We start from the raw sequence: 10,060 nt of genomic DNA, 5'->3' as shown, positions 1-10,060 counted from the left end.
GACTAATATTTTTGTGGTCAGATATAACTGTATTAAGATTAGGTACCCTAACTAGTGACATATCTAGATTTGTGAAAAGCCATAATTCAACAAATTATTTAAGTTACGAGTATTTTTATTTGGTATAGTAAATGATGAGTTAAACTCTTCAGCAATAAGTAAACTTTTCCTATTGTGATATAATAATTCCAAGTCGTGATTCAAATTTGTTAGAAAATCTGAGTGCTTACCAGCGGGACTTCTATTATATGGAAAGAACAGTCCAATTTAATGCAGGGATAAAGACAACCCACATTTTACATACTTTTTCCTGCAACAAGCTGGTGATCTCAGGAATGTTGTTGCAAATAAGGAAGTTCTGAGTGAAAATCATCGATCCTCCATATCCTTATGTTCAAGCAAAGTATGATGACAGAGTGTATTGATTTATAATAAGAGATTCACATTCTTGTTTTAACAGCCAGTATTCACTAATACATAGCACTGAAAAAATTATTGTATTCTTTATGAGAAGAGATTCAAGCAAGAGTTATTTTATGCCTAGTTGATTGGATGTTGAAGAACAAAATGTCAGTCAACTGAAATGTGAATACTCCTTAACTGTCTTGTAATTCTTGAATTACTTGTTTTCTATTAGTTTGGGATGAAGATGAAGACAACGTGACATCAGGTTTGATGTTAGTATTAGTAGGACACTTTTTCAACTGATTTGGTTCACAATTCTGATGTCGATGTGGTTCTGATATCAAATTTGCACCTACTCTGGTGAAAAAACCTATAGTATTGGACTGAAAATTCTGGACTGTACAGTTATTTTAAGATCTGAAACTTTTGATCGGGAAGCTTTTTACTAAGATATGACGTCAGCTTCGCCTTGACGGTGTCCTTATTGCACCTGAATAAATGTAGCCATAATAATTGAGGTTTGAGTTCGTGACTTCATTGTTTCCACATTCTGTCACCTATTTTTTTTTAGCGGAATTTTTCTTGCTATTCTTTTTATAACAGTGTTTTAGAAAAAACTTTCACAGTTTATGTCACACAAGAGATCACTTTTTGTTTCTAGTATCACCTCGTGTCATGATGAAGCTTAAATTTTGTTTGAAATTAGAGATTACCTATTTTTAGAGCGAGGAGCCAGACAACAGCGACACACGACACAGAGAAGAAAACGCTACACTTTTATCGTATCAATTGTTGAATTTCTTCAGTTCGGTGAAATCTTACGTTGTCCATGACAGTATCCACGCCCCTAATATTATCTTCTTGATTAATAGGCTTTTTAAAAATTCCCCAAAATGTACAGCATTATACGGACTGTCTTGAACCATAAATAAGTATAAAAAGCTAACACACATTGCTGCCGCAATCGAGTAATTAGGCCCTCTCAGCTGAGCTTTAACTTTGTACAGTTACTTGCTGATCTTTCCATATATACGACCTCCTAAAATGTATTTGTTTCCAAATTCATCAATAAAATAGTATATTTTGCAACAAGAAGTGAAAGTCATACTTTTTTCGTGAGTTGAGTATTGTTCCACGAGTCGCGCAGCGACGAGTGTAACACACTCAACGAACGAAAAAATTGACTTTCAGTTCGAGTCGCAAATGCTATTTTTTCTACGACAAAAAACATACCTAACTACATATAAATTTCAGGAAATTTTATTTTGTATTATATTTCGTTGAGTGTGTTACACTCGCCGCTGCGCGACTCGTGAAACAATACTCAACTCACGAAAAAAGTATGACTTTCACTTCTTGTTGCAAAATATACTATTTTTCTCTTTTAATCGTTATCCTGTTATATTGAACAGTATATTGAAACCTAGTTTCGATAGCCTCTGGTGTGTTGTGTCTTCCTGGTATAAAGGACACACGTTCTAAGGAGTGGTGAAAGTCTTTGATACTCTGTCTATGGTAAGTTAGCTTATTTATAATTGAGGATTTTCTTATAACAATTTAATTTTTATTTTCTTTGAGTTAAAACACAGTCTTCACCAATCCAATTTCAGTTAATTCTTCAGTTAATTTTCTTGGGCGGTACCCAGGACTTCTTTTCTCCACTTGATTAATCTTTTTACAAGTTTTGTAAGGATAAATCGTTAATCAAAACTTACTCGTTGATGGCTTTCCCAACAAATGATGACGTCATCTTATATTTCTGCCGAATTAGTGTTTTTTAAATTTTATATTATAACATGCTTCCGCAAAAAATCCAATTTTATAACAATAACAAAATTTGTCCGTCATTTTACAATTTTGCCGAATAAATGTTCTTCAAATTTATGAGTGTTTGGGGAAAACTGCGTCTGGTTGATTAATCAATCAGCCCTCTTTTCTACGTTGAGGAGACAAAATCAAACAAATTTCATTTCCTTTTAACCGCTGTTGCTTGTAAACTAAACGTGCTAATAGTGGAATTCTTTCGAAATATAAACATAAACAGTCGAAGTTAAGCATATACTGACCAAATGAGAATTCGTAGATTTTTTCCTGTTGGTATCTGCTTCAAATTTATCTCATATTGTCCACGCTTTCCGGATTACGCAAAATCAAATTTTATAAGTTTTTATAGAAGTGGGATTTGTCAAACTATACTTTTTAAGGGCGAAGGAATTTCTGTCGAAAAATGTTTTTGTTTATTTTATTAATCAAACCAAGAACGGTTTATTATTAATATTACACCGTGCCTACACAAATTGATATTTACATTGACACAACCTGAATGACATTTCAAAATTTTATAATGGAAAACTATGTTACTTTAAAATTTCAGAAATATATTTGTAACTCAAGAATATGCCTATATCCTTCATCTGTCTTAAAATAGTGTGAAGAGTTGTATTATCTTAATTAATTTATTTAACATCTACCAAAATATGTCAAATTCGCTCAAATTCAGAGACTGTATAAATAAACTAAAAACAAATTTTAATTGGAAATCAAAAGTTGTTTTTGAGATTTTATGTTTCACATTTGTCGCAAAATAGCTACATGCAACATAAGTCAATCACTTTCTTTTATGAATACATATTTAAATTGAGTAAACTAATTTGACATGACGATTTCTTTTATATATATTTTCTTCATTGTTTCTTCTAATGACACAAAATTTTAACTTTGGATAAATTATTTTTCATAGTATCCCAAATTTTAATTACTTGACCACATAAATGCAAACTCGATCGGTAATTTTTTTATGATAATTTTTCAACTGTATTTCCATTCAAACCAAGCTAAGCCTCAACGTTTTACTTTAGGTGAGTCATCATCATCGCAAGATATTATGCATTTTCTAACCATGAAATTTCAGTACAAATTTTTTTCGCGACGCCTTCACAACAATACTGAGAAAGCTGCAGCAAAACCTGTCGTACGTCCTACTGTACAACTTGAAAAATGCAAACAAAACACATAAAATAAGGTAAGTAAAATTTTTTTGAAATTAACTTTATAAATTTGGTTTAAATTTTCAGTGCAGTTTCCATAATTTTTTAAAAAGTTGGAACCAAAACTTGTTATTCGTCAATAACTATTGGAACAATATTTTGAAAAATACTTCCATTTCAAAATGGATTGTGGAAAACCTAGAAAATGGATACAATTTTGTAATGGTCAACATTTAATATCAACTCTTTTAAAAGAGGTAAATTTCCTGACCAAAGTACTTATTTTTATTTATAACTTATAACATGTTGCATTATAGACGCTTTCCTAAACATCAAAACATCGAATTTAAAACAGCAAGGTGGTGTTTTAATTTGGAATCTGCACAAAATATATCTAAGGCGGATTGACTTTTCTAACCTTAACTATTTCGCGGTTTAATACCGCTAACTAATCTGGACAATATCAACAGAAGAGCGTTTTAAGGTAACTTTTTAAATTTAATGTTTCACAATATCATAAAATATTTAAAATTGCAGTAAAACATACGCTAAACGAATTCCAAACCAGAGAATTTAGGCAAAATACCTGCACCATCAGCAGAAACTTCATCTTGTCATCGTAGTAGCTACAAACTGTCCCTACATTCCGAAATCACTACATAGAAAACATTACGTTGCGATAGAAAATTATCTTAATTTAAAGTCATACTTGTGTAGAAAAGCCGTCCACGGGTATAACGTCTTTTAATATTACCCTAACACATTTCACTCGGAAAAGATTTTGATTAAGATAGTTTTCCATTGCACAATTAATTTTAGTTCTAATGGTTTAATAATAATTATGTTATTTATTTCGTCAATGTGTGTGTCTCGTATTTTGTACCTATATTTTACAATTTTTTGTATCAGAATCGCCAAACGGATGTAATATTCAGGTTAAAGACGCATGAACAACCCGTGGTTCTACATGTTCTATTAAGGTGTCAGTCTTCTAACAAATAGCAACGCTGGATTCATTGTTCACGATTTCACGACGCGCCTTTTTGTCTGCATCTGTTCGGCGGTTCTAATATAAAATATTTTAAAAAATTTAAATGTAATGTGCCATGACACCTTTTAACCACTTACAGTCACAATTAGCAAGAAACGACGTCAAGGCTGTTGTCCATCGTCGAACATTTTTCTCACTATGCGTCCACTTCGTTTGCATAACTAAAATCAACATTTTGTACCAAGCCATAGTCCTCTTCAAGCGTGTAAGTGCCTTGTGGTTTAAATTTGTTCATAGCGTTTTAATGCATTTCACAATGATTTCCCAAAAATGCACTCTTTTGACAAACTCACAAAGTTTGTTTCAGAGAGGAAGCGGGAAATTTACTGCGACCAAATACTGAAGATGCTGAAAGCATCCCAACTACGAAACTTTGTTTCTTCTTGCAAATGGGTACACAGGTGAAAAAACACTTAACAAAACCAAAGCACGTAATTGAAATAGGTTTCCTTTTTGGGCTTGTTGATACAATGTGTAGAAATCTGAATTTGAGCAAAAATACCGATCTCGGACGGCAACCTTGTCGTATTTTCTTACTTAATCATAGTTTTGTCAGTTTATTAAAAACAGTATCATGACATGTGAGCGATATTTTTACTTTGTAGTTGAAATGTGTACATATATTGTAGTTTACAAGTTTATTACTAGTAATGTGGCGGTGATTACTCCAACCAAAGACTTCGATAAACCTATGTGTATAAGGAGTATAATCAAATCTGTACCTATATTGTAAATATGTAAATAATAAATTAGTGTGTATAAATTGAAACAGATTGTTGTTTGATATAAAACTGAATTTTATTTATTAAAAATTATAATATATCTTTGACAACGGTAGTCAGGTCTCATTTTAACAGTTTTTAGGTTTACAAAAAAAAAAAAAATAGAATAAAATCTTAATTGCTATAACTTCAAGAAGGCTGATTTTACTGGTTTATATAATGCTATGATTGAGATGAACTGGGGTTTTTTAGATAATATGTATTAACTCCGCCGATGAAGTTTGTAAGTTGTTTTATGTAAAATTATATGAACTATTCGACAGGTTTGTTCCTAAAATAAAACCTAAAAAGGGAGCTTTTCCTGTTTGGTTCACAGCTGATTTAATTCGGAAAATCAAATCAAAAGACAAACTCTTTAAAAAATACAAGAAGTTTAAAACTGAATCTTGTCTTGAGGAGTATGGAAATATTCGGCGTGAAATTAAATTGGACACTAATATTGCTTCTAAAAACTATATAGATAATGTCGAACAAAAATTAATCAATGATCCCAGAAAGTGTTGGATATTTGTGTATTTGTCAATAACAAACGTAAGGATATGAGGACTCCGGCTTCTATGTCTCTAGGCAATGAACGCTTAGAATCACTACAAGAAATAGCGAACGCTTTTTTTAGTCATTTTTCAAAGTCTTATGTTCAATCTTCAGGTGGTTTATCAGGGTCAGTCTTCAGACTCTCGCATTTTTGCAGGCGTTAGTGTAAGAACAATTTCTGAAAATGAAATACTAAAAGCTATAAAGAGACTTAGACCTACGTTTTCATCTGGTGATGACTCTATACCTTCATTTTTTTTTTTTTTTTGAAAGACTGCTAGCGTATTGGTGACTCCACTTTTCGGAAAATGTTTAATGTAGTAATTGATACGTCCGTCTATCCTGTTGGAAAGTTGGAAAAGTATGTCCCATATTTAAATCGGGAGACAAAGACAGGATTGAAAATTTTAGACCCGTAACAATTCTGTCCAACATCTCTAAAGTCTTTGAATCTATATTATACAAACACATTTATTATAACGTGAAGAATATAATTTCAGATGATCAGCATGGTTTTGTTAGCGGAAGATCAACTGTCACCAACCTGTCGTGTATCACTCATTACCTTGCCAAAGCCCTTGATAACAATTCACAAGTGGACGTTATATATACGGACTTTTCTAAGCCTTTGATCGGGTGGATCATAAAGTATTACTGAATAAACTCAATAATTATGGATTCAGCTCTCCACTTTTGAGTTTACTTGATAGTTACGTTCAAGACGGATTTAATTACGTAATGTATAGGGGTTTCATTTCACAAAAATTTATTGTTAAGTCCGGAGTCCCACAAGGTTCCAACTTGGGTCCTTTTTTGTTTTACTGTTTATTAACGACTTAACAACTATCTTCAATATTCGTGCACGATTTCAGATTATGGCACGATTTGTGTGAGAAACACAATGGTACACCATAGGGATTTTTCACAAGACAATGGAATTGTTTGAAAAAACGTTATAGCAACCAACAGGAATTGTCATTTGTATTTTTATTAAGGTGAAAATAAAACTGGGACTTAGAAATTAAAACCGATGGTCTATTACCGCCACTTCGACCATAAAATAGCGTATGATATTAGTTTATAATGCAAGGGATTATGCCATGAATGAAAATTTACTATTATTTAATTATTCTTTCCAAAATCTCTTACTTTCTAAATTCAGCGGGTCTCGATTTATTTTGTTGTTATTGTAGTCATTTTCTTGATCACTGTTAACAGAAACGAACGTACCTTAGATCTCAGTCCACCATTTATATGATGTTCCATTAATATACAAGTTGCAGACAAAATTACTTGATTATAATTTGTTGGTCATCACTCGTGAATTATAATAATTTTGTAAAATGTATACCATATTTTCGGACAGAGGGAATATTAATTAATTAGTAGTATTAGTATTCCCGTAAACATTACTTTGCCCATAGCAAACAATGCACCATAAATTAAAAGAGGAAATCGATTATCATTAAATAGTAGTATTTATCTTCGCTCAGCTTTATTAGTGTTCAGTTGATCGAAAGCGCTCGTGATGGCAAAAGCATCAAATTGCCTAGTGTGTATGTTACGTACCGAATATGACTTTGTTAAAAAATCTTATCCTATTCAGGGTTACTGCCAACATTCAAAATCACACTTTTCTGAAAATTCAGAGTTTAGGATATCCATTGTTTGCTCGATTTGGAATACGTTGATGGCCCTGACTTTTGTCATTCCCTTAGTTTCTTATATAGTGTATACTCCTGAAGTCTGTCATCAAGAAAAATCGCTGTGTATACTTTTTATAGAAGATGAAATTTATTTGGCGATTGGCACTATCTTAAGTTTGACAATTTTCTCAAAACTACGGCATCACACATTAGAACTGAATTGTTGGAATGATTTGTATAAAAATTGCGAAGATTATAATTTAAGGACCATTTTAACCCTTAAAGACAACCAGAAGTTTAAAATTCGAAGGGCTGTACTTTATGGTACGATCGTGTTAGCAAACGTTGGTATGAGCATTCTGTATTTCTATTTTCCATACGATAACAAACCAGGGAATCTTTTGAGACAAATCTTTGTGTTCTTATCATATACTTTTCAATGCTTTGCAGCCCTGGAAATCTGGCAAAGAGTTAACGTTGTAGCTTTTGTGTTACAAGCCGTGGAGCAGTCCTTGAAGGAATCACTAACAGACTCTTTTGCTTTTTTCCAAAAATACTACAAGTTGTTTCATGTCGTTAATTGTAACGTTGGTTTAATGACCAACTATATGACAAGTCTTTTAATAGGATGGGTGGGTTTATCCACAGCGTCGCTAATTTTAAATATCTATATATTAATAGAATTTTATGACTATAATTTTTTTACTTTAAGTATTTTGGAAGCAAGATCATTGGTTACAATTTTAGAAATTGTAGGTGTTTTAATTGTTGCTGAAAAAAAACTTAACAAAAAGGTAAGTTGTTATTTACCTTTTTAATGACCTATATTCCATATTGATACTTTGCAATTACTTTCGCTCCTTTAATCAGTTGCGTTCATTTTAACTAACTTATCTTGAGTGTCCGCAGATATAATTATCTATTAAAATCAGTTGAAAAATATATACGTCGGTATTTTACAAAGTAAATAACGTCGGCGTCGTCATATTTGAATGTACTAAATTAAGATTTTCCCTTCAAGCTAGAAACAATGACGCTTACAGAATTTTAATATGTTTATCCGTTTTCACGTCAAGAAGCCGCAGAAACTTATCTGGGACACTCTGCATGCTTCATTCTTTCATCAACTGAATTACAAATTTTAAAACCGGTCGTGATATGGCCATAGGGATTCTCATATTAAATTTTATACTTACCCCATGTTAACTAAACTTATGTTTGGGTAAAGATTCAGAGTTGAAATTTTTACTGGATGTAATTTGGGTCATCTTTTGTCGATTTTATTAAAGGTTATGCTCCAAATTGAAGGATATTTCTTAAAAAAAATATTTGTATTTTTTTGGGGATAATATTGTAATTCGTCAACATGCCGCAGTACACAATTAAAGAAAAAGTGGAAATGGTCACTGATGCATACATTAAAGGTTTATCGACAGCAGAGAAATTGCGCAAAATTTTGCTGCAGCATTCCCACATCGTCCCATACCCGGCAAAAACACAATTTAAAAATTTTATGCCAGATTTATAAACACAGGTTTCTCGATCGTGCACATCAAAAACGTAATACTTCAAAAGCGAGGGACGTTTTGTCGAAATAACCAGCCAATTTTTTTTTCCAATTAAAATTTACAACGACAAAATTAGAAAATCTGGCGAGTGAGATAGATCTCATTTCTCCTACCGTTTTTTGTTTTTGAAACACAAGGACGCTATTTCCGTTAAATGCTGCTAACCTTTTTCAGTAAATATTATTTCGTTACACAAATGAACCATCAATTTCCTGTTTATTCGTGCGTTCTAATAATGTCACAGAATGTGTATACAACCTTATGTAAATTAACGATTTCCCAATTCGATTCCATTTCGAAATTAATGCTCATAGAACCAGTTTTTCTTTTTGCTTTTGCAGTTTTCCAAAGACCAATGTTAATGCTGTTAACGCCTGTATTCCGAAATTCTAAATGAAATTCTATACTGTAATTTAGACGCATGGTAGTTAAGCATTTAGCTGGCAATGTTACTATCTTCATAGTAATCATATAAATTTATTTGTTCTAGAACGAAGACATCTTATCTTTCCTGTTTAAATTTCCAATTAGTAAATTAACTACTTTCGAGGCAGCGCAGGTATGTATAGTAAAACAAAAGGTGTAAATTTAGGTACATAACAGTCAGGTTAGGTCAGGTCAGGTTGACAACGTACGTATATAACACTGACGCTACTTAATAGTGGCTAGCGGTTAAGTTATAGATCTTCCACTATTTAAAGCGTTAAAAAAATGTAAACACGATGAAATTTCGAACGATGCAATAAAAATTGTTACAAAGTATGTACCACTATTTTTGATATGTAGAATTATGGTTCATATTAAGACGCACTTTGGCTTTTTTAACACAATCTGGATGGGGACTTTCTTGAGCCTTCTTGGGGATATTTTTCGAATATAAATTGTTTACTGGCCACAAGCTTCTTAAAATCACTTTCTGAACGATAGATTACCATTCGCGAACAATGGAAACTAGACACTTAACAACTTAACTCTAGTTATTGTGGAGTATCTTCCTGTACGCAAATCTTACCAATGTCTTCATTATTCGTTCTGGCTACAAAATTTCTATTTATTGTCATTTTACTTGTAGTAAAAATTTTATTGC

At 32.1% G+C, this 10,060-nt stretch overlaps 1 long non-coding RNA gene across 1 annotated transcript; it reads left to right on the top strand.

Moving 5' to 3' along the window:
* The first annotated feature begins 1,785 nt into the window (after positions 1 to 1,785).
* LOC135130500 (uncharacterized) lies at positions 1,786 to 5,192 on the top strand. Its single transcript, XR_010280795.1, has 5 exons — positions 1,786 to 3,263; positions 3,317 to 3,427; positions 3,480 to 3,649; positions 3,710 to 3,876; positions 3,930 to 5,192. It is a non-coding gene; the product is annotated as an uncharacterized LOC135130500 (long non-coding RNA).
* Positions 5,193 to 10,060: the final 4,868 nt, after the last annotated feature.

The sequence above is a fragment of the Zophobas morio genome, unplaced genomic scaffold (assembly GCF_036711695.1).
Source record: "Zophobas morio isolate AGI-343-1 ecotype UQ-CSIRO unplaced genomic scaffold, CSIRO_AGI_Zmor_V1 ptg000017l, whole genome shotgun sequence".
NCBI lineage: Eukaryota > Metazoa > Arthropoda > Insecta > Coleoptera > Tenebrionidae > Zophobas > Zophobas morio.
Note: the sequence above shows the minus strand (reverse complement) of the source record. Positions and strands in the feature narration are given on the sequence as shown.